The sequence below is a fragment of the Neolamprologus multifasciatus genome, chromosome 5 (genome assembly GCF_963576455.1).
Source record: "Neolamprologus multifasciatus chromosome 5, fNeoMul1.2, whole genome shotgun sequence".
Classification (NCBI taxonomy): Eukaryota; Metazoa; Chordata; class Actinopteri; order Cichliformes; family Cichlidae; genus Neolamprologus; species Neolamprologus multifasciatus.
The window spans coordinates 623,243-645,982 of NC_140443.1; the positions used below are offsets into that span (position 1 = coordinate 623,243).

The following is a 22,740-nucleotide window of genomic DNA, read 5'->3' on the forward strand; positions in this document are numbered from 1 at the left end:
ACTCTTCATGTGTTTTTAAATCATTTCCTTAATAAACCCAGAAAGCATGAGCGCCTGTCTCTAACAGGCACAGACCTGCTGCCGGTCAGCTTACAGAGCTGCACAGGATTCACCTGCAGGAAAATGTTTGTGGAAAAAGAAGCCGAGGTGTTCGGTGCACCTTCATAAATGACGTAAAGCCGATACAGAGGTGTCGTCGTGGCAGATACACACAGTGCATTTCCTGCATGCATGGATTTCTGTTTGTGCTTGTTTGAAGGAGCCGAGCTGAACCTTCCTGCTCTGGGACTTAAACGTTCCTTAAAGGAAAGTTTGTCACATGAGGTGAACGGACACGGATGCACGACGCCCGCACAGCTCTGTCAGTCACACAGTCACTGTGAACGCCGTTCAGACTTATAAAGAGTCTGGGCATCACGCCGTCAGCTCGCTGTTCCCTGCAGCTCTTCGCTCGGGGTGAAGGGTTGGAGAGAAAAGCTGCTTTTTGAGCTCCTATAGAAAACTGTGTTTAAGGTTAGCGTCAAAATGTGATGTCTCACCTTTAGCTGGGAAAGACAAATCAATCAATATGCTTCATGAGAGAAGGATGGCCTTAAATAGCATCCATCCTACACAAACATGAAGCAGGAGCGCAGCGTGAGAAGCATCAGGGTGGACAGCAGCGCTGGTCCGGCCGAACGGGCCGGCGTTAACGTGCAGGTGTGACTTCACCTCCATCTGCAGCTGCTCCGTGAAGCTTAAAATGCAATTTGAGGAATAATCGCATCATTACGAGGCCGGGCGCTTATCGGCCGGCAGCGGCGCTGTTGATTATAGCCGCTGACAAAAAGTCAACAAAGAGCGAGTCGGGAGCTGGACCGCCATTATCCTTCAGAAAGGGAACCCGAGAGGAGCAGGAGGAGCTTTTGTCGAGTGTGCTGATTGAAAAGACCTCGCCGCGGGTCCTTTCTGTCCATTTCCCATCAGCTCCGCTGTCCTGCTGCTCTCCATTATCACCGCCGCAGCATGTTTGTCTCGTCTCATTGTTGCCTGGATTAATGTCCTGAGATGTGCAGGATGGCACACGGTGCCGAAGTCTGGGGAAGGAATTGTTAAACGCACCTGAATTCCTCCAACGCGAGGCTTCTCTGTGTGTTCGTGCCGCCTGGATGGAGCTGGGTCAGTTCAGTCTGATAGAGTTCAAAGGTCACACATTGGCAAAACTCAGATCGATCATCGCAGGTCTGAAGAGCCAGAAGTTTCCAGAGAGATGGGAACGTTTTCAGCTGACTCTGGACGGAATAAAGAGTCGAGCCTCCGTCGAGCCTCCGCGGCTCTTCTTCCCTTTTCTGCACTTGCTGTTGACTAGCGGTGCAACGGATCAAAAATCTCACGGTTCGGGTCGGATCACGGTTTTAAGTCACGGATCGGATCAATTTTCGGATCAGCAAAAAAGAAAAAAAGACAAAATTTTAACATTTACTTATTAACTTTTAAAGTATTTTTTGCCTATTAAAAACATTCAACTCAAGACTGATTCCACGCAATTATATAAAAACAAATTAAGGTGCAGTACAGGGCTTGTATCTACCACTCCGCTGCGATATAACGAGCGGTCACGTAGCTTTCCGTAGCCCTGGAGGTCCACCCGTTTGTAGTTCCTGGGACAGCTCAGCCATAACTTTAAACTTTTCCTGCTCACACATGCTTGGAACGATGTTGTCACTGAAGTGGACGCGCAACAGGATATCATAGCGTGGCTCAAGCACGTTCATCACAGTTTAAACCTTGTTTTGCACACAGACGACGGCCTCCCATCTGCAGCTAAACACCCCAGTAGCTTCTGTAATAGCTTTAGCCCGGTCGGGCTGGGCAGCAAAGGGCTGCTTAAATACCTTAAACTCCTCTGCTCCTCCACTTGGACCGCTAGCGCTGGCCATAACTATCGCTTGACAGACTGACCACGCCACCATACGCATACTTTTTTCCTTCTTTTTCGAATCTTCGAGCATGCGTGCCGAACTGTGGAGTGGGATCGGTTCGGATTACGGATCAACTGTGATCCGTTTACAGAAAGTTTTATGAGCTCTTTTTTCTTACAAGATGGAAATTCCATCCAGCCAGTTACGGAGGCAAACTCCCGTCCTCCAGATTAAAATGTGGACGACATTCAGTGACTTCTTCCCTTCAGCACCAGTGGGCATTTTTCAAACCTTCAGTGAAACATCCTCCCACAGCACCGCCTCAGTTTGTGATCGGTAACATCTTCAGTGACGTGACGCTAAGTTTGAGCTTCATGCTCAGAGTTGGTTACAGAATCGAGCTGAACGATCGGACCTGGAGTCAGACTGTGACTGTTGGATGTTTGAAAAGAACTCAAACACGTTTTTTATCCCAGAAAATTTCTGATGGTTGAATTCAATTCAATTCAATTCAATTTTATTTATATAGCGCCAAATCACAACAAATGTCGCCTCAAGGCGCTTCATAGATACAGAGAAAAGCCCAACAATCATATGACCCCCTATGAGCAAGCACTTTGGCGACAGTGGGAAGGAAAAACTCCCTTTTAACAGGAAGAAACCTCCGGCAGAACCAGGCTCAGGGAGGGGCGGCCATCTGCTGCGACCGGTTGGGGTGAGAGAAGGAAGACAGGATAAAGACATGCTGTGGAAGAGAGACAGAGATTAATAACAGATACGATTCAATACAGAGAGGTCTGTTAACACATAGTGAGTGAGAAAGGTGACTGGAAAGGAAAAACTCAATGCATCATGGGAATCCCCCGGCAGCCTACATCTATTGCAGCATAACTAAGGGAGGATTCAGGGTCACCTGGTCCAGCCCTAACTATATGCTTTAGCAAAAAGGAAAGTTTGAAGCCTAATCTTAAAAGTAGAGATAGTGTCTGTCTCCTGAATCCAAACTGGAAGCTGGTTCCACAGAAGAGGGGCCTGAAAACTGAAGGCTCTCCCTCCCATTCTACTTTTAAATACTCTAGGAACAACAAGTAGGCCTGCAGAGCGAGAGCGAAGTGCTCTAATAGGGTGATATGGTACTACAAGGTCATTAAGATAAGATGGGGCCTGATTATTTAAGACCTTGTATGTGAGGAGCAGGATTTTGAATTCAATTCTGGATTTAACAGGAAGCCAATGAAGGGAAGCCAAAACAGGAGAAATATGCTCTCTCCTTCTAGTCCCTGTCAGTACTCTTGCTGCAGCATTTTGGATTAACTGAAGGCTTTTCAGTGAGTTTTTTGGACATCCTGATAATAATGAATTGCAGTAGTCCAGCCTGGAAGTAATAAATGCATGAACTAGTTTTTCAGCGTCACTCTGAGACAGGATATTTCTAATTTTAGAGATGTTGCGCAAATGGAAGAACGCAGTCTTACATATTTGTTTAATATGTGCGTTGAAGGACATGTCCTGGTCAAAAATGACTCCAAGGTTCCTCACAGTGTTACTGGAGGCCAAGGTAATGCCATCCAGAGTAAGAATCTGGTTAGATACCATATTTCTAAGCTTTTCAGCGCCGAGTACAATGACCTCAGTTTTATCTGAGTTAAGAAGCAGAAAGTTACTGGCCATCCAAGTCTTTATGTCTTTAAGACATTCCTGCAGTTTAACTAATTGGTGTGTGTTATCTGGCTTCATGGACAGATAGAGCTGGGTGTCATCTGCATAGCAGTGAAAATGTACGCTATGTCTTCTAATGATGCTGCCTAGGGGAAGCATGTATAATGTAAACAGAATTGGTCCTAGCACCGAACCCTGTGGAACTCCATAATTAACCTCAGTGTGTGAAGAGGACTCTCCATTTACATGCACAAATTGGAGTCTATTAGATAGATATGATACAAACCACTGCAGTGCAATACCTGTAATACCTACAGCATGTTCTAATCGCTCTAATAGGATATTATGGTCAACAGTATCGAATGCTGCACTAAGGTCAAGAAGGACAAGCACAGAGATGAGTCCACTGTCAGAGGCCATAAGAAGATCATTTGTAACCTTCACTAAAGCTGTTTCTGTGCTGTGATGAACTCTGAAACCTGACTGAAACTCTTCAAATAAACCATTCCTCTGCAAATGATCTGTTAGCTGTTTGACAACTACTCTTTCAAGGATTTTTGATATGAAAGGAAGGTTGGAGATTGGCCTATAATTAGCTAAGACTGCTGGGTCTAGAGATGGCTTTTTGAGTAAAGGTTTAACTGCAGCCACCTTGAAGGCCTGTGGTACATAGCCGATTATTAGAGATAGGTTGATCATATATAAGATCGAAGAATTAACCAATGGCAGGACTTCTTTGAGCAGTTTTGTAGGAATGGGGTCTAAAAGACACGTTGATGGTTTGGAGGAAGTAATTATTGAAGTTAACTCAGAAAGATCGATTGGAGAAAAAGAGTCTAACTTAACATCAATGGAACTAAGAGTAGCTGTAGATAATATTACATCTGTGGGATGATTATTGGTAATTTTTTCTCTAATGATAAAAATTTTATTTGTGAAGAAGTTCATGAAGTCATCACTAGTTAACGTTAAAGGGATGGTTGGCTCAACAGAGCTCTGACTTTTTGTCAGCCTGGCTACAGTGCTGAAGAGAAACCTGGGGTTGTTCTTATTTTCTTCAATCAGTGATGAGTAGTAAGCTGTTCTGGCTTTGCGGAGGGCTTTCTTATAAAGCAACAAACTATTTCTCCAGGCTAAATGATGATCCTCTAAATTTGTGACACGCCATTTCCTCTCCAGATTACGAGTCATCTGCTTTAGGGTACGTGTTTGAGAATTATACCACGGGGTCAGGTACTTCTGATTAGAGACCTTAGTTTTCACTGGAGCTACAGTATCCAGAGTCGTACGTAGTGAGGAGGTGAAATTATTAACAAGATAATCGACCTCTGTTGGGGTAGCGTTCAGATAGCTGCTCTGCTCTGTGTTGGTACAGGGCATTGACGATGATAACAGTGGCTGGATTATATTCTTAAACTTAGTTACAGCGCTTTCAGAAAGACATCTACTTTGATAAAGTCCACTCTCCACTGCTGCGTAATCAATTATTGTAAATGTAAATGTTATCAAGAAATGATCAGACAGGAGAGGGTTTTCAGGAAACACTGTTAAATGTTCAGTTTCTATGCCATATGTTAAAACAAGATCTAGAGTGTGATTAAAGTGGTGGGTGGGTTCTTTTACATTTTGAGAGAAACCAATTGAGTCTAACAACAGATTAAATGCCATGTTGAGGCTGTCATTTTTAGCATCTACATGGATGTTAAAATCACCCACAATAATTATTTTATCTGAGCTCAGAACTAAATTAGATATAAAGTCTGAGAAATCAGACAGAAACTCTGTGTAAGGCCCAGGTGGACGATAGATGATAACAAGTAAGACTGGTTTCTGAGTTTCACAGCTGGGGTGGACAATGCTAAGCATCAGGCTTTCAAATGAATTAAAAGTCTGTCTTGGTCTTTCATTAGTTAATAGACTGGTGTGAAAAATTGCTGCCACACCGCCCCCTCGACCTGTGCTTCGAGATTTCTGGTAGTTAGAATGACTCGGGGGTGTTGATTCATTTAAACTAACATAATCATCCTGCTGCAACCAGGTTTCTGTAAGGCAGAGTAAATCAATTTGTTGATCAATTATTAAGTCATGTACTAACAGAGACTTGGAGGAGAGAGACCTAATATTTAATAATCCACATTTCACTGTTTTACTCTTTGGTTCAGATGTGGATACTGTATTGTTCTTTCTTTGTAAATGTTTAAGTTGTTTGTTGCTGGTTTTTAGTTTGTTTTTTGTCTTTTTGGAAGCTGACACAGTCTCTATGGAGATGGGTTTTTGGGGGGGTAGCAGGAGGAGAGAAGCTGCAGAGAGGCGTGTAAGACTGCAACTCTGCTTCCTGGTCCCAACTCTGGATAGTCATGTTTTGAGGGGTTTAATAAATTTGTCGATATTTCTAGAAATGAGAGCTGCTCCATCCAAAGTGGGATGGATGCCATCTCTCCTAACAAGACCAGGTTTCCTCCAGAAGGTTTGCCAATTATCTATGAAGCCCACATCGTTTCTGGGACACCACTCAGACAGCCAGCAATTTAAGGAGAACATGCGGCTAAACATGTCACTCCTGGTCTGATTGGGGAGGGGACCAGAGAAAACTACAGAGTCCGACATTGTTTTGGCAAAGTTGCACACCGATTCAATATTGATTTTAGTGACCTCCGATTGGCGTAACCGGGTGTCATTACTGCCGACGTGAATTATGATTTTATTGAATTTACGTTTACCCTTAGCCAGCAGTTTTAAATTTCCTTCAATGTCGCCTGCTCTGGCCCCTGGAAGACAATTGACTATGGTTGCCGGTGTCTCTAGCTTCACATGTCTGAGAACAGAGTCACCAATTACCAGAGTTTGACCCCCGGCGGGTGTGTCACCGAGTGGGGAAAAACGGTTAGACACATGAACGGGTTGGTGGTGTACCTGGGGCTTCTGTTTAGGACTACGCTTCCTCCTCACCGTTACCCAGCCTTTCCCCAGCTGCTTGGGGTCTGCCGGGGAACAGCTAGCGGGGCCTACGCTATCTTCGGCTGCACCGGCTACAGGGGCCTGGCTAGCTAAGGGTGAGAGCAGGGTGCAAAGCCGAGTCTCCAATTCAGTAATCCTGGCCTCCAGAGCTGCAAATATGCTACATTTGTTACAGATATCATTACTGCTAAAGGAGGCCGAGGAGTAACTAAACATCTGACACAATGAGCAAGAAAGTGCAGAAGGGACAGGTGAAGTAGCCATGGTGCTAACGGGTCGGCTACGAGCTAAGCTAGCGAAACAGTACAGAGACAGTGAGTGAATACTATAAATTAGGTAGTGAGTACACAGAAAGTGTGCTTCGGATGAAGCACATGAAGATTATACTGTGAAAAAAAAGAATGTATTTAAAAGTTGTTAATTAAACTGCTAAGCAAATAAGCTACTCAGAAACACGACTGTGTTTGAGCAGGAACAGGAAGCGATACTATACCACAGAGCGAGCGAGCAAACACCAAGTGACAGCGCCACCGACCACCCCTGGGATCAATGAATGGATGAAGGTTCTGATGAGGTTTTATTTTTTAAATATTTGTTTGTTCTTGTGTGACCTGACTCAGGAACATACCTGGATCAGAGACACAGGCCCCCGCCATCGACCCAGCCTGCAGGCTGCATGTGCACGAATGAGCCACATGGGTCCACCTTCCTGTGGTCCCACTACCTGCAGGAAGAGCTGTGGGGTCTAAGGGGGTCTGTGGGGGTCTGTGGGGATGGTTGAGTGTCAGGCAGATCTGATCTCCAGCTGCATGGATGGCTTTAGGAATAAAACTGAAAACATCTCCAGTGCTCTCCACATGCCAAACCTGCATTACGTGCACACGTTTGTACTTTGTTGAACATCCCAACAGTCTGAGACACACTCAGGGTTTGGTTGTAATCCACGATTTAGCCAAAGGGGAAAATGATCTGACAGAAAACTGCGAGATCAAAATGCATTAAATGTGAAAAGCTTATGAACATCAAACAGATCAGCTCTTAGACGCAGCAGGACTCATCATCACCACTTCCTGTCTGTGTCACACAGGTAGCAGAGAGAGTCCAATCACACTCTGGATGACGTAGCTGTAAATCAGCTGCTTCTGCATCTCCTCACCTGCCAACTGCGCTGACCTTTAATGACGAGCCGCTGTGTGCCTGATCGTCCTTTGATTAAAGGGAGCAAGAGAGACCGGATTAATTTGCCACCCACTGAGGTGAGAAAGGAAAGGAGGGAGGGAGGGGGGCTGATGAAGGCTGAGATAAAGTGTGGAGGAGTATTGATAGGGATAAGTAAACACGGAGATCAAAGTCGGTGCGGGAAAATCAATTACATGGAAAGGGCATAAAAACATCGATACGCCCTCCCAGAGTCCATGACGGAAGTTTCAAATTTAAAAACGCCTCTCCTGCTGAAACAAACTGGAGATATCTCTACATCCTCTGGGACCACTGATGCTGTAAATGTAATGAAGAAGATAAGAGATGATTCATTTATAATGCTGCAATAAGTCTATTTGTTCCAGGACATTTAAACCTTGTTTTTAAAGCTAAACAGTCACTCAAGCAATAAAGTCTCAGTTTGTCTTGCTTCTATTTTACCTTTAACATCAGACTTATAACTCCTCTGCATCAGGGGATCCATCAGCAGCCCAGGCCGAGGATCAGGGTCACCTAACTAACTTTAACTTTGCACAAATGGAAGAAAGCAGTCTTACATATTTGTTTAATATGTGCGTTGAAGGACATGTCCTGGTCAAAAATGACTCCAAGGTTCCTCACAGTGTTACTGGAGGCCAAGGTAATGCCATCCAGAGTAAGAATCTGGTTAGATACCATATTTCTAAGCTTTTCAGCGCCGAGTACAATGACCTCAGTTTGATCTGAATTAAGAAGCAGAAAGTTAGCGGCCATCCAAGTCTTTATGTCTTTAAGACATTCCTGCAGTTTAACTCATTGGTGTGTGTTATCTGGCTTCATGGACAGATAGAGCTGGGTGTCATCTGCATAGCAGTGAAAATGTATGCTATGTCTTCTAATGATGCTGCCTAGGGGAAGCATGTATAATGTAAACAGAATTGGTCCTAGCACTGAACCCTGTGGAACTCCATAATTAACCTCAGTGTGTGAAGAGGACTCTTCATTTACATGCACAAACTGGAGTCTATTAGATAGATATGATACAAACCACTGCAGCACAGTACCTGTAATACCTACAGCATGTTCTAATCGCTCTAATAGGATATTACAGTTTTTGTGTTGGATGTAAAAAGCGCACGTGACGTGTGACGTAGGCTAGAATCATGGCGGCGGTCCACGACGGTCCAGGCGTGGGATTTCTCTCGTGGAAATATACACATTATCTTTTCCTTTCTGTTGGTAGGTGGCACAGTGCACATGTGCAGCAAGCTAGAAGACTGGCAAAGTTATGGAAGCAACACATTAACAAGAGAAGTCTGAGTAAAACCAAAGTTACTTTCCCTAGTAACTAGTTACTTTGAAAGTCATGAGTAACTTGAAGTAACTTAGTTACTTTTGATAGAAGTAACTAGTAATGTAACTAAGTTACTAATTTAAAGTAACCCAACACTGATTATTAATCTCTGGCTCTCGTCCCCATCACTCCCAACCAATCACAGCAGATGGCCCCGCCCCTCCCTGAGCCAAAGGTTTATTCCTGTTAAAAGGGAGTTTTTCCTTCCCACTGTTTCCCAGTGCTAACTTAGTGGGTTGTCTGATGGGTTTCTCTGTGTGTCCGTAGGGTCTGTGCCTAACAATATAAAGTAGCTGTTGCTGAGATTTGATGCTAGATGAGTGAAAGTGAACTGAATTGATCTAATTAATGCAAACAGGAGTTAGCCGACCCATCTGAGTCACAGTGTGACGTTGGTTAGCCGACATGCGTATCCATCAGCTGAGAGGAAAAAGGAGACGAGCAGAAGCTGCAGCCCTCTGCTTCAGACCAGCTCTAACGAAACCAGCGGGTGATGTCACACCTTGCTACAACCGTCTTCAGATTCAGTGTGATCTGGACTGACAGTGAACTGGCAGCACGGAAAACTGACATCACCTTTTCCAGCTAACCCATTTAAACCAGTGAGAGGGAGGGTCTGGCAGACAGAGGCCCACAGAGCTAAACTGAGCTCTGCTATTTTTGAGTGACCTGTTAGAAGTAAGAAAATGATATTCTTAACAAGAGTCCCCCTTTTAAAATGGGCTAATTGGCAGAACATTAAGCTGCTGGGAATTAAACCAGTTCCACACTTTCAGTGACGTCGGCGCCCACAGGCGAGGCGGCATCACGGAACAGGATCACCCGGCTCAGATCAAGGGCCCCAAGGTCAGGAGGAAGTTACCCCCGAGGAAAAAATGAATAATATGAGCAGAAACTGAAAGTGAAGAACCAGCACAACACAGAAAAGGCTCCGAAAATAACGAACACAACTGGACTAGTAAGCAAAGCTATGACAAAGACACAAAAGGGCCTCTAAAGGTTTTACAGGTCTGAAGAAGCTGCCTTCATTTTCAAACTATTAACATCACCATGACCTGGATGACTGAGAAGCTGCACATCACCCTGAACTAAATCCCAACAATGAAACAACACAACGAGACACACGATCACCAGAAAAGCAACAAGACTGACCAAGGATTTAAAAGGCCCGTAACTGGACAAAGATGGAAACTACAAAACTACAAAAATGGAATCCGGAAGGCAGAACAGCAACAAAGAAGCAGAAAGACCAAAACGATGAGAAAAAGGAGCGACGGGGTGTCTCCACACTCGTTTGGTTTGCAGATGTGGAGGTGTTTGAGGCTCGGGGGCGTCTCATGTATCTGTGTTTTATAATCCGCTGTGTGTGTGTGCGTCGCCTCCACGGTGGTTAAATCAGTGATGGTTCAGCTGTGTGCAGGAAAAGATTGGCTGTATATAATCCCTCATAATCCACAGGTTTAAATGACGAGTGGCTGATTTAGGATGTTCAGTCATTTGTACAGTGCTAAGGAGTTTATGTTGTATGTGAAATCCCCCAGCTGCTGTAGTAATTACCATTATGCTCACGTGAGGAGGTTTAAACGCAGCAGCTCGCAGCACACACCGTTTATTTTCTTGGACTGTCTCCTGCACATTTGCCGTTCGCTAAGCTGGTGCTTACGTTCCTGCAGGCTCAAAGTAAATCACACGTTGGATAAAATTACATTTTTCGAGCATTTCTGTGGCTTTATAGTTTCTAGTCCTGAGGGAATCTTTAACCTTTTAACCTGCTCTGCTGAGACGATCCAGCACCCGAAAAACACTTTGCCCCCAATCGCCCCGCTCTGTCTGAAAGACTGATTTCGCACACTTGCCCATTTGTTCATATCGGCCCGTTTCTGCACATTTCTTTCATCGTCAGAGGCACGAAGCTGTGGAGCCACCGACCAAGGAAGATGCTACATTTAGCTAACTATCTTTAAAACCATTAACAACACGTAAATAAGCCCGAGCACGTCGCAATCAGCCACAGTCAAAGACTGTTCACCCAAAACACACACCAGCTGCGCTTCAACACAAGATGAGGAAGCTTTAGCAGCACCGGACACCTGCAGGAAGTGCTAAAGTTTTAGCGCCGCACTGATGACTGCTTGGGTAAGATGGCCAGCTCTATTGCAACCACAGGAAATAACCACATCTTCTTAATTTTATTTCAAGGAGATGAAATAAAAACTCGATTTAAGAAAGAGTTTGCTCAAGTTAAAAAAATGTATTCCCAACAATCAGATGACCCCCTTTTTAGGAACTATTGAGTTCTTCTTCTAGTCGCCCCTCGGTGTTTGACTGACGTGTGAGCTAGCCGTGGATCTGACACACAAACTGTGCACTCTTACAGGAGTTAGCCCCGCCCTAAAATCTCGCCCACTTCAAGTTCATTTTCCAACACGTTCTCACTCCCAAAGCGTAACATTTTACGCTAGGTGACAAATCATCAACATATTACGTTTTCGGCTACCCACCACGTTCCTAAATGACGACCTCGGAAAAATGAGGAAATATGAGAACCGCATGGACTCAATCTACACATGTTCGCTCTTTTTCTTCAAATTGCTTAGAAACACGCTATTTAACATCATTAAAGTCCTGGTTAAGATCAGGAAAAAGGTTATGGTTAGGGCTAGGGATAAGGTTAGGTTTAGGGCTGGAACGTCTATTACCGCGGGAGCGTCATTGCACTGGATTTCAGCCATAATCCGCCGCGTACCATAAGAACGCCGAAAGTCTCCTTTCGCATTCCTCAGGAACGCCGCGGGACGTGACAAAACGTCGCCATGTTACGCCTCGGGAGTGAGAACGGGCTCTCTAGGCTGCATTTTCTCTTAAACTTCTGTCCAATCATCCAGTAGAGTCGCCCCCTGCTGGACAGTTCAGTTCAGTTACATTTGCCATGTATGGCACCAAAGCAGAACAACAGTTGTTGAATATTGTACAATAAAAGTAAAGGTAAAGAGCGAGAGCGAGAGCTCTGTGGCGGTTCTGGTTTCATTTTTTAAATCTACTCTAAGCATAAAATCTGTTCTTTTTAGAAAACAAAGGCTCTGGTTCAGGATTAGAAAAGGATCCAAGGTTAAGGTTTAAATGAAACAATGTTTTTCTAAACTGTGTTTTTGCCTGTGAGGCTGACATCCTGCAGCTCTTCCAAAGGAGGATACCTGAGTTTGGCTTTGATGAAGAAAAGGAGCTAATAGATAAGACAGATCTTTAATGCCTCTGTTACAAGAACAATGAAAGGCAGTTTGGCATCTCTGCATTAGCAGCATGTAGATTTTACATTATAATTACTTTAGAATAAAAGATACACAGATATGTACAGCTGTATACGACACACTCGTACCTGAACATGCTGCTTTTCCGTGACCAGGCTGCTGAAGAGGATTTGTGGTGTTGACCAAACTAAAAATGATGGATATGGAGGATTTGCAGAGATTAGGATCACAGATGGTGTCCACAGTTCTTACAAACTGCAAAGACTCCTCCAGGTGATACTCGGCTGATCGCTGTACCTGCTGAGCAGATGTTACAGGCTGTAGAAGAACAAAATGGCCCAAACCTGACACTCCCTGCTGCTTTTCTCCTCACTACAGTCGAGCGCTGACACATCACAGGTGTTCTAACCTGATGATTATCCTTCTAATATTGTACTTAAAGGTTGGAACAAGAGCTCTGCAATTAAAAAGTAGCTATTCTGAACAAGTGAACCGTGAGTGCTCCTTCCTGAAGGCTGGTTTCATCCGTCTGCGCCTCCCACGGGAGGATTTTTGCACATTTATCAAAGATTCAAAGCAGGAAAGAAAACAAATTTCATAGAAAGGACAATAACATCATTACAATAACAGAAACAAATATTTGGAGTTCTCAGTTATTCAAACAAGAAACTTGTCAGTGCATCATCAAATCCTTCCTTCCTTCCTTCCTTCCTTCCTTCCTTCCTCGCTCCGTCTACCACATGTCTGGGTCCAGGTTTTAAGAGCAGCCGTCTAATCAGAGACTCCTGGACCTCCTTCAGTTCTTCTTGAAGGACACAGAGTTCTTCCCAAACCTCCTTCTTCTCCTGCGGGGATCTCCTCACCCCTTCCCTACCACCCCCCTCTGTCACACCAGCTCTTTGCGCTCTTCTCCTCCTGCCTGGCAGCTCCATCGTATCCACTGTCACGTAAAGGAATGTTATTTTTCTGTCACTATGTTATTATTCACATGCACAATCATTATTTCATCATTACTTCATTAGTCCATCACCTATCATTATCATTATTCAGTGATCATCCTTATTATCATGTATCATTTGCCACATTTTAGATGCTTCACCATACATAGCTCCAGTACAGTGGTGGGATCAGTGTAAGAAGTCAATTGAGGACACTCACCTTTTGGTGGCCTGGTCCAACAATCTTACACAACAGAACACTCGTCTTACACAGTTGTTCTGTTCTATGACCATAAATGGGGAACATCTGGTTTCGAGTCCGGGAAGGCTTGTTGTTGTTCTGATATGATCATGTCCAGGAATTGTTCTGACGTCATAAAGACTATAAAGCTTTCTGTTTTGGAGATGAGCGGAGAGACTGGCTCCCACGCGCTGTAATACGTGTGTTTAATAAATCACTTTTTGGACACTCCCTGGGACTCTGTCTGCGCTTACTTTTCCTTCCAAATCAAAAGAACCTCGACATTTTGGTGCCGAAAACCCGGTTTGGGGGGAAAGAAGACGCGCTGCGAGGGAGCGGAGCTCCTGGGGAGTGCCAAAAGACGGTGGAAACCAGGGGAGTGACCCACTGGGTGACAAAAACCGCGGTATAAAAGGTCAGTACCACCTGTTGAATAATTTTTATCCAAAGGTACTAAATGGGAAGTTAAAACTAAATTGAATGTTCACTCTGGGCCTTCTGCTGGCTTCTGTCCGTAGTGATTTTATTTAATTAGGATAATTAGTGGTAAAAGTTTGATAAAATTCTCTCAAAAGTTATTGCTGTTTATTTTAGGGGGTTCTTTGTGTTTTTTGTGAGGTTTTTTGTGGTGTTAAAGCTAAGAGGCTTGGTTTGTGTGCCTCAAGTGAGAGTGTGGAGTTAGATGCCAAGCACTCTCTAAGATTAGGGAATTCGTACTGATCGGGTGGTAGAAACGCGGTTTCGGGCGTCAGGTAAATGAAAACTGAGGGGCTGAGAGTCCCCAGGGACGCTTTTAAACAGTGTATAAATTAACCTAGACCGGGGTGAGACTCCGTAGAGCGCAGTGTCCAGCGTGTAGCGGCGACAGTAATCATAGACGTATGATTGCCCCTGGTGGCGTCCAGGTAGCTCGGGTGGCCTCCCGCGGGACTTCGGACACCCGTTAAAGGCCAGGTAATCAAGGATTACCTTTTACTGTGCTGTTTGGCTGAAGGGTGAGACTCGGCCGTGACTATTAACGTGGGTGACAGTGAGCTTTAAGTAAAGCTGAACGCGTGAGGTTGATCCCTTGACGCAGGACGTGGAGCGACCTGTTAACTTGCGGGGAGCGGTTTTAAATTAATTAGGGCTTAGAAATCTGACCGTGGCCGGTGAGGGCGTTCCCGACGCGGGGTTATTGATCATCAAGGCTGGTTCTGTGGACCAAGGTGAAGCCTGGGCTTAGAGCTTTCAAATTAGTCAAAAACTTAGGAATACTGGCATCTATACGGGCCCGTGTATGTAAATAGTGTGTAAATACCGGTGTAGAAGCGCTCATATTGTTTAAAAGCTTGCATGTATAGGCTTGCTGTTGTGTGTGGTGGAAAAAAAGAGAAAAGCGTCTCTGCCTCTCTGTCTCAAGCAGCTGCAAAGGAGGGGGCTTGGTGAACCCTGCAGTGTGTGTGTGTGAGTGTGAGGAGAAAGAGACAAAGGGGGGCAGCGCATGTGCCTATCGAGTATTAAAGGGAAAAAAAAAAAAATGTTTTCCTCTATCTGTTTAATTAGGTGTACCGATACAGAAGTGATAAGGAACTGGTGAATAATTTGTCTTGGCATCTGGCGTCGTTTCTCATGTTGATACAGGCCTGTGTATATAAAATGTATATAAAATAAAGTGTAAATCTGCTGTGTAAATTGCTTCTATTGATTATAACTGCTGTGAAAGTGATTTGATACAGAAGCTGAGTGTATGAGGATTAAACAAATAGTGTATGTTTGTGGTGTGTAGAAATCAAACTGTGACGTCAATTGGGGGGTTTGGTTTTATATTTTTTAGAGGAAGAGAAACTGCGGTATCGAGTCTGTGGCGCAGTTTGAAAATTTGTGAGGTGCACAAGAGCGGATGGCACCCGCTCTGTGTGCCGTCTAGGACGTTGTCCAGAATAAGCAGAGAAAGACGTGTCTCACAGAGAGTTTGAACGGTACTGCGACAAGCAGGAAGTGAGTGTGAGCCAGCCTCGAGGGGCGGGTTCACAGGCGGACTGAACGAGGAGTAAAATGTGTGTGTGTCTGTGAGAGAGAAAAAAGTGGGGGCTGAGTAACCAGCCTGTGCATGTGTGTGTGAATTCCTGGATGACAAAAGAAGGAGAAGTAGTTCAGTTGATTTTCTGTGAAATAATAAGAGTCAAGAAATCTTAGTGAGTAAATTAGTGTTAAGGTAAAGATAAATAAATTGACAGAATTAACAGTGACTTTAAAGGTGATCAAGTACTCAAGGATGAATGGAGAATTTGATGGCTGACTGTATGAGTGAGTAAACAGGTTAATGTGTGCGTGTGAAAATATAAAAAGAAAGAAAAGGGACTAAAATAAACAAAGAAAATAAAAGTGTGGAAGTGTGAGTGAGAAATTGTCTCCAACTGGGGAAGCAGTGATGCTAGAGGTCACCTTCTTCCCCTGCTGGACACAAAATGAAAATTTGGAGTGTTGTGGACGAAAATAATTAATAAAAACATCAAGAAGATTTTTTGTGTTTGCGGTTATGAACAACTAAAAATTCACATTTGGGGTTTGAAGTCAGTAGAGTTCAAAACAAAATAAGTAGAGATGTGTTGTTTTAGGAGTGATGAAAACATCTGCAGTCACAATGAGTAATGAAAGTCTCTCAGTCTGTCGTTTACAGGTGGGGAACGGACCTGGATCAATTCTCCATGGGCGGCAGTCGGAAGAAAATTATAGGTTAAAATTATTAGAAATAAAAATGGAAACACCCAGCCAGAGTTTTTGGCTGAATTGTTTTGCAGTCTCCCATCCTCATCCTGAACAAGCAAACTCCAAGGAAGCTAATCTCTCCCTGAAGACACAGAGTGCAGTTCCAGAAGCATGAGCATGAACATCAACAATGGACAGAAGTCCAAGAGACAATACCAGAGTTCTGAGCAGAGAGGTCCAGCAGCGCTGTGGGCAAACGACATCAGAAAGAGAAGACCCACCATCTAGATTGGATGGATGGAGATGCGTTTCCAGCAAGCTGCAACCTCACTGTGTGTGATGGACTTTTGAGAAGACTGTCTGAGTTTGACATTTGCCATGTTTGGAGCAAGATGGCAATGAGAGAGACAGTGGGACAAGGAGATACAGGGGACAAAGCTGAAGAGAACTGACTGCCATTGGACTGAAAAGTGGGAGAAAAGAGCGGAGAGAAAAGGAGCACGTGATGACTGAGGCTGCTGCTTTAGTTTGGGGAATTAAATTGGGTTAAGGAATCCGGGGAGACAAACGACTGCCTGGAAGTGGAGGATTGACACAGTGTCCAGACCACCACAAAAGGGGGAGGAAGATAAGCACTGAGGTATGCAAGAGTACTGTTAGAAAAATGAAGAGACAACACCACACCTTCACATGATATGCACTAGACATAACATAAAATCATACATGAAGTGTAACACATTAAATGAGGGCATTTGTAGATGGGGTTAACAACACAGTGTGGTTGCCGATGGTAACCTGCAAACATTGGGGTTTAGCTGTGCCTGACTATGACAGAGTTTTTCATTTGGAGGTTTCTGAAACAAACTAAGGAGTGAACGGAGTGTTTTTGTTTCAGAAAAAAGGGGGGAGGTACATAAAAGGATACATAGAAATGGAAAATGTATTAACCCGACTAACATACACACACGCGCGCACACACACACACACGCGATCAGCTCACTAGGATCAAACACAATTTTAAGAAGGTAATACTGTTACCAGCATCCTGTCTGGTTTATTGAGTGGGTTGAGAACTGATACATAGATTGAATTAGTATTATTTTGTGAACAGAATCCTGCACCCAGAGTTTAAATGAGTGAAACTAGCAGATTTTTGGTTTTGTTTTGTTTTGTTTTTGTGTCTGAAGTATGGGGAAAGTTTTACCATTGCACCAAGTTTAGAGTTGGTATTTTTTCACTTATAAGAGTGACAAGTCCTAAGACCGGGCTTCTGTATTTTTATTTACTTTTGTTTTTCAGTTTTATCTTTTACTTTTTCATTTTATTTTTATTTTTATTTTTATTTTGAACAGTGCACTGAGTTTGTTTGTGAATTTCTTTTCTTTAAGCAGATCTGCACGTTGGGAATTAAAAGCGCTACACGTCGTCAAGAAAATTGTTGCAAGTGAGTTTCTCCACATTAAAATGGGCTCTGGGGAAGCCACTTATCTGGGACAATTAGAAAATGAGAGTCCCGGCCTAAGAAGGATTCGGCGAGGTAATCCGATCTAAAGTTCTTCTTTTTCTTTTTGAAATGACGTCATTTTGCTGAGCGTGGAGATCAAATGCGACGATGGTTTCCACTATCAGCAAAGAAAGAATGAATGGATGAATGAATGGAAATAAAACAAACTGACTGACTGGTAAAAGCTGACAAAAGCTGATAAGACTTGACCACGACTCAAAGTTAACCTCCACCTAGACAGGACGAAAGGGTGGATGAATTTATGTGTGTTTCTTTTACAGGAGCAGAAAGATGACAGCAACATCCGAGGTTGCGGGAGCTGTGGCCTGCCGATTTAACTTTTAACTGCCACTTTCTGTGTTTGTAAATTTACCAGGGGTGTGTCATTCATGGGTTTGTGTTGTGTGTTGCTCACAGAGGTAACTGTGAGAAAGTGTATACACCTGCGCAGCGCTAACATTTGCATTTTCTTCTCTACAGTTACAGTTCTTCATGTGGTTTGATCATGTGATTTACCACTGGACAATTGATTGACGTTTGGTTTTCTATTGCAGGATTTCTGGGCTTATGTGTGAAGAAACTGCGTTTATAGGTGATGACGCCTGATCACCGGGATGGTCAATGTGTGTTGCTAATGTTTGTTTTGCTTTTGTTAAGGGTGCATGTGGAGGATTCGGTAGAAAACAGACAAGTGACATGAGGAAACAAATAAGAGATGTAGTGTTTATGGAATAGTTCAACATGGAGCTCACTAGCTGGCCACTTTTTGAGCTCCTAGTGATAAATGGGTGGAGTGACATTGCTTAAGGAAAGTCACTGAGTAAATTGTGGAATAAATTGGGATGATTCATGATTGGAGACAAATTATGGTAATAATAGTGAGTTAATGATTGGAGAAAACTTGAACATGATACTTGTCTGTTATGCTGAATACTTTATTGCTCTCGTGATCTATAGTTGGTTGTAAATAAGAAGTTTGATTTAACAGATTTGTTTTGCAGGATACAGGCTCCAGGTTGAGCGGGGAGTTAAACAGGCTTAACATGTAACTGCTGACTAAGGTTTTTACACAAGGTTACAGGTTGGCAGGAGATTGTTTTAGAGAGAAGGTGCAACATTTTCGTACCTGTCTCATTGGGGAGTTGAAGCATGGAGGAAGCCATGTGCAAGAGGAGGTGAGTATCATAAAGTGTAAAGGTCACTCCTCGGGGACTGGCATGGTGGCCAGAGGAAATCAGGAAGCCGATCGAGCTGCGAAAGAGGCAGCCGGCTATAAAGCACTACGGCAGATTGTGCAGATAAGCGTGGAGGAAGAAGTAGGAGTCAACATGTTGGAGGAGGCCAGGAAGGCCCAAGAGGAGGCGGCCCCGGAAGAGAAGGGGGTCTGGAAGAATCGAGGAGCATGGGAAGAAGGAGGTCTCTGGCGAGGACCTGACGGACGACCGGTGTTGACCGCTAACCTAGCGGAACAGAAGATTGCAGAAGCACATGGGCTTGGCCATGTGGGTGTGGCCCAGATGGAGAGACATCTGTGCCATTGGTGGCATCCCTTTTTGAGGGATATGATTAAGGAAAAAGCTAGGACGTGCCTGATCTGTGGGAGGCACAATCCAAAGCCAGTGATTAAACCAGAGGCAGGTAGGTTCCCCGTTCCAGAAAGACCAGGGGAAGAGAGTGTCCCAGGGGAAAGTGGAAAGAATGAATCTAAACCTGAAAAATAAAATTGCTAAAATTTCTGCTCAGACGGGGCTAAATTGGGTTGCAGCCCTGCCAATTGCATTGATGATAATAAGATGTTGTGTTAATCAATCCACAGGTTTCACGCCATATGAGCTGTTGACAGGACGACAGTTTCCAGGTCCTTGGACAACAGTCCCGGCGGAAGAAAGTATAAAAAGTAATAGAAAACATGCTGAATGTTGGAAAGAATTAAAAGCTCTTGTGTCTAGTTTCACACAACAGGTTGGAGTAGGAGTGAATGCGGTGGATCGTGCCATCCCTGACGCCAAAACAGTGTGGCTGAAGGTCATTAAGCGCAAGTGGAGAGATCCGAGGTGGACGGGGCCATTTGAGGTGACTGCTCGTACTACCAGTGCGGTTCGGTTGAAGGGAAAGGGTGAGACCTGGTTCCATTGGTCTCAATGCGCAGTGGCGGACGAGAGCTTACTCGAGATAAGCTCCACCCAAAGTAACACGAGGGGGAACATAGAGGCAGAATAATCCTCTCCCCCTGTGCAGCGGTTCTCCCCAGCAGTCTACCTGGGGGGACGAAGAAAGAAGAGGAGCGTCACGTGCCGAGCATCAATTCATTCCAGGCTCATGATAGGCTAGGGCTCTAGTCTAAAGTAGTTGATAGTTTAAAGCAGTCATAATAGTTTTGTACGTTAATCATATATTTTTATACTCATAATTGTATACTCATATTTTTATACTCTTATTACGAAGTTTAAAGTAAAAGTAAAGGAGCCTGGGGACAGTGATCATGAAATTGTGGGAAAATTGGAAATTAATGGGAATGTTGGGGTTGATAAGTGTTGTAACGTGTTTGTTTGTTCATTGGCAGACAGGTGAATTGCCCAGACGCAGAGGTCTATCCGCTCCAAAGTCCAAACCGATCGAGTCGTCGAGAAAATTCAAGCGTGAGGTTGGCTCAGGTGGGAACGATGGGTGTCTCAAAGCTAGTGGGGGAGTCGAGTTTGGGTATGTTAATGGGTCCACGACAGCATTCACATTCGATTTGTGTGAGGTAGTTAGATGCCCAGGAGACGGTAGCAGCTGGAGAACATATGATGTGTGGATTTGTTATCACCCTATGGTGTGTTACCCTAAGTCTGTGTGGGGCCCATCACAGGAAGGAGACATTTACAGTTATATAACGGATCAGTGGTGTTCTTGGCAGGATGTGGTTGCTTGGACAGGAGTAGGATGGCAGCCAACAGTTCCACAGGCCCTTGAAGGGATAGCCATTCAGAAAGATTATTCTGTTACACATAACCCTGTCACTCTCTCCCTAGGACCGTGGACTAGACTTCTGGAGGCAAACTATGACGGAGGGGCGTTCTATTTAGTAATAGGGGTAGATAAACCAGGGACTGATCCAACGGGGATAATTCGGGTGAATTTATTCAATCCAAGATCTAAACCGGTAGGGAATGACACTGTAATGAATCTCACAGAGCAAATGGATCCCTTAGAGACAGTTACTTACCAGGACTCAGAAGAGAAATGGTTTGTTGCCACAGATTACACTAGATTGAAACCTCAGGAGTTAATAGAGCGTGCCACAGGTTTTGGTGATAGGAATCTTTGGTTAGATTGGGTGGCTCAAAATGCTAAAGAGCAGGCAGTGGTTGATTGTGTTGCTTGTGCTACAGCTAGGCCTCGTCTGTTCACTGAACCCGCTCCTCTGTATCCAGAGGATGAGTGGGGTTATGATTGTATGCTGAGATTAACTAGAGAGGCAGTGAACACAGGTAACTGCACCACTTTGTCAGGTTTATATCCGCCAATTGATAAACGTACACAATCAGGTTCATTCACACCTAAAAAAGATAATTATACATGTTTTGAGTTCTCTACAGACAGTGTGAGATATACGTTAGGAAGAATTGATCCAAGCTGGTGTCAGAGGACAATCCCCGGTAGGACTACCAATAATGTAAGTGACCCAAATACTATTATAGGCACCTGGGCAAGGGGTGGGCTATATTATTATTGTGGGCAGTACACCCGTTTGGTGCAGGTTCCACTGGGGAGTGTGGGAACATGTGCTTTGGTGCGCCTAGGAGCACCTTTGATGCTGATAGGAAATAGGATAGAGACAGTTCCACAGCAAGGCAGTGGTGTGTTGACAGCCAGACGTAGGAGAAGTGTTAGAGGTGTGCATAAATATGACCCACGATGGGACTCACCAACCTGGATTGACTCAATAGGAGTTCCCAGGGGAGTTCCAGATGAGTATAAGTTAGTTAATCAGATAGCGGCCGGTTTTGAGAGTGTGTTTCTATGGATAACTCCAAACAAAAATGTTGATCGCATTAACTATGTTCATTATAATGTGTTGAGGCTCTCTAATCTCACTAGGGATGCGGTAGAAGGCCTTGCGGAACAATTGGGACCGACGTCGTTAATGGGAATCCAAAATCGCATGGCCCTTGACATGTTGTTGGCTGAGAAGGGTGGTGTGTGTGCCATGTTTGGGGACATGTGCTGTACTTTCATTCCCGACAATACGGCCCCAGACGGTACGGTTACTAGAGCGCTTGAGAGTCTGAAAATGTTATCTAAATCTATTCATGACCAATCAGGTGTGAACACTGGACTGGGAGACTGGTTCACGTCTGTCTTTGGGCAATGGAAGAGTGTTGTTATGTCTGCCATGTTTTCTTTTGTTGTTTTTCTTGCTATATTAATGATCGGATGTTGTCTCATCCCTCTGGTCCGGCGAGTTTTGGTAAAGATGCTGGAGAGAGCCCTGAGCTCTGGCTCGAAGGGTTCAGCGGCAACTGAGTCTATGATGCCCTTGAAGGAGATTGTAAGCTGGAAGGATGAGTGAGACAAATCCTGGTGTAAGTTGGTCTCGCAAGCGAGCCCAAGAGGAGGAGTTGTCACGTAAAGGAATGTTATTTTTCTGTCACTATGTTATTATTCACATGCACAATCATTATTTCATCATTACTTCATTAGTCCATCACCTATCATTATCATTATTCAGTGATCATCCTTATTATCATGTATCATTTGCCACATTTTAGATGCTTCACCATACATAGCTCCAGTACAGTGGTGGGATCAGTGTAAGAAGTCAATTGAGGACACTCACCTTTTGGTGGCCTGGTCCAACAATCTTACACAACAGAACACTCGTCTTACACAGTTGTTCTGTTCTATGACCATAAATGGGGAACATCTGGTTTCGAGTCCGGGAAGGCTTGTTGTTGTTCTGATATGATCATGTCCAGGAATTGTTCTGACGTCATAAAGACTATAAAGCTTTCTGTTTTGGAGATGAGCGGAGAGACTGGCTCCCACGCGCTGTAATACGTGTGTTTAATAAATCACTTTTTG

General features: G+C 44.1%; 1 long non-coding RNA gene across 1 annotated transcript; it reads left to right on the plus strand.

The window, feature by feature from the left end:
• The first annotated feature begins 13,227 nt into the window (after nucleotides 1–13,227).
• LOC146517743 (uncharacterized) lies at nucleotides 13,228–22,712 on the plus strand. Its single transcript, XR_014874319.1, has 2 exons — nucleotides 13,228–21,818; nucleotides 21,981–22,712. It is a non-coding gene; the product is annotated as an uncharacterized LOC146517743 (long non-coding RNA).
• Nucleotides 22,713–22,740: the final 28 nt, after the last annotated feature.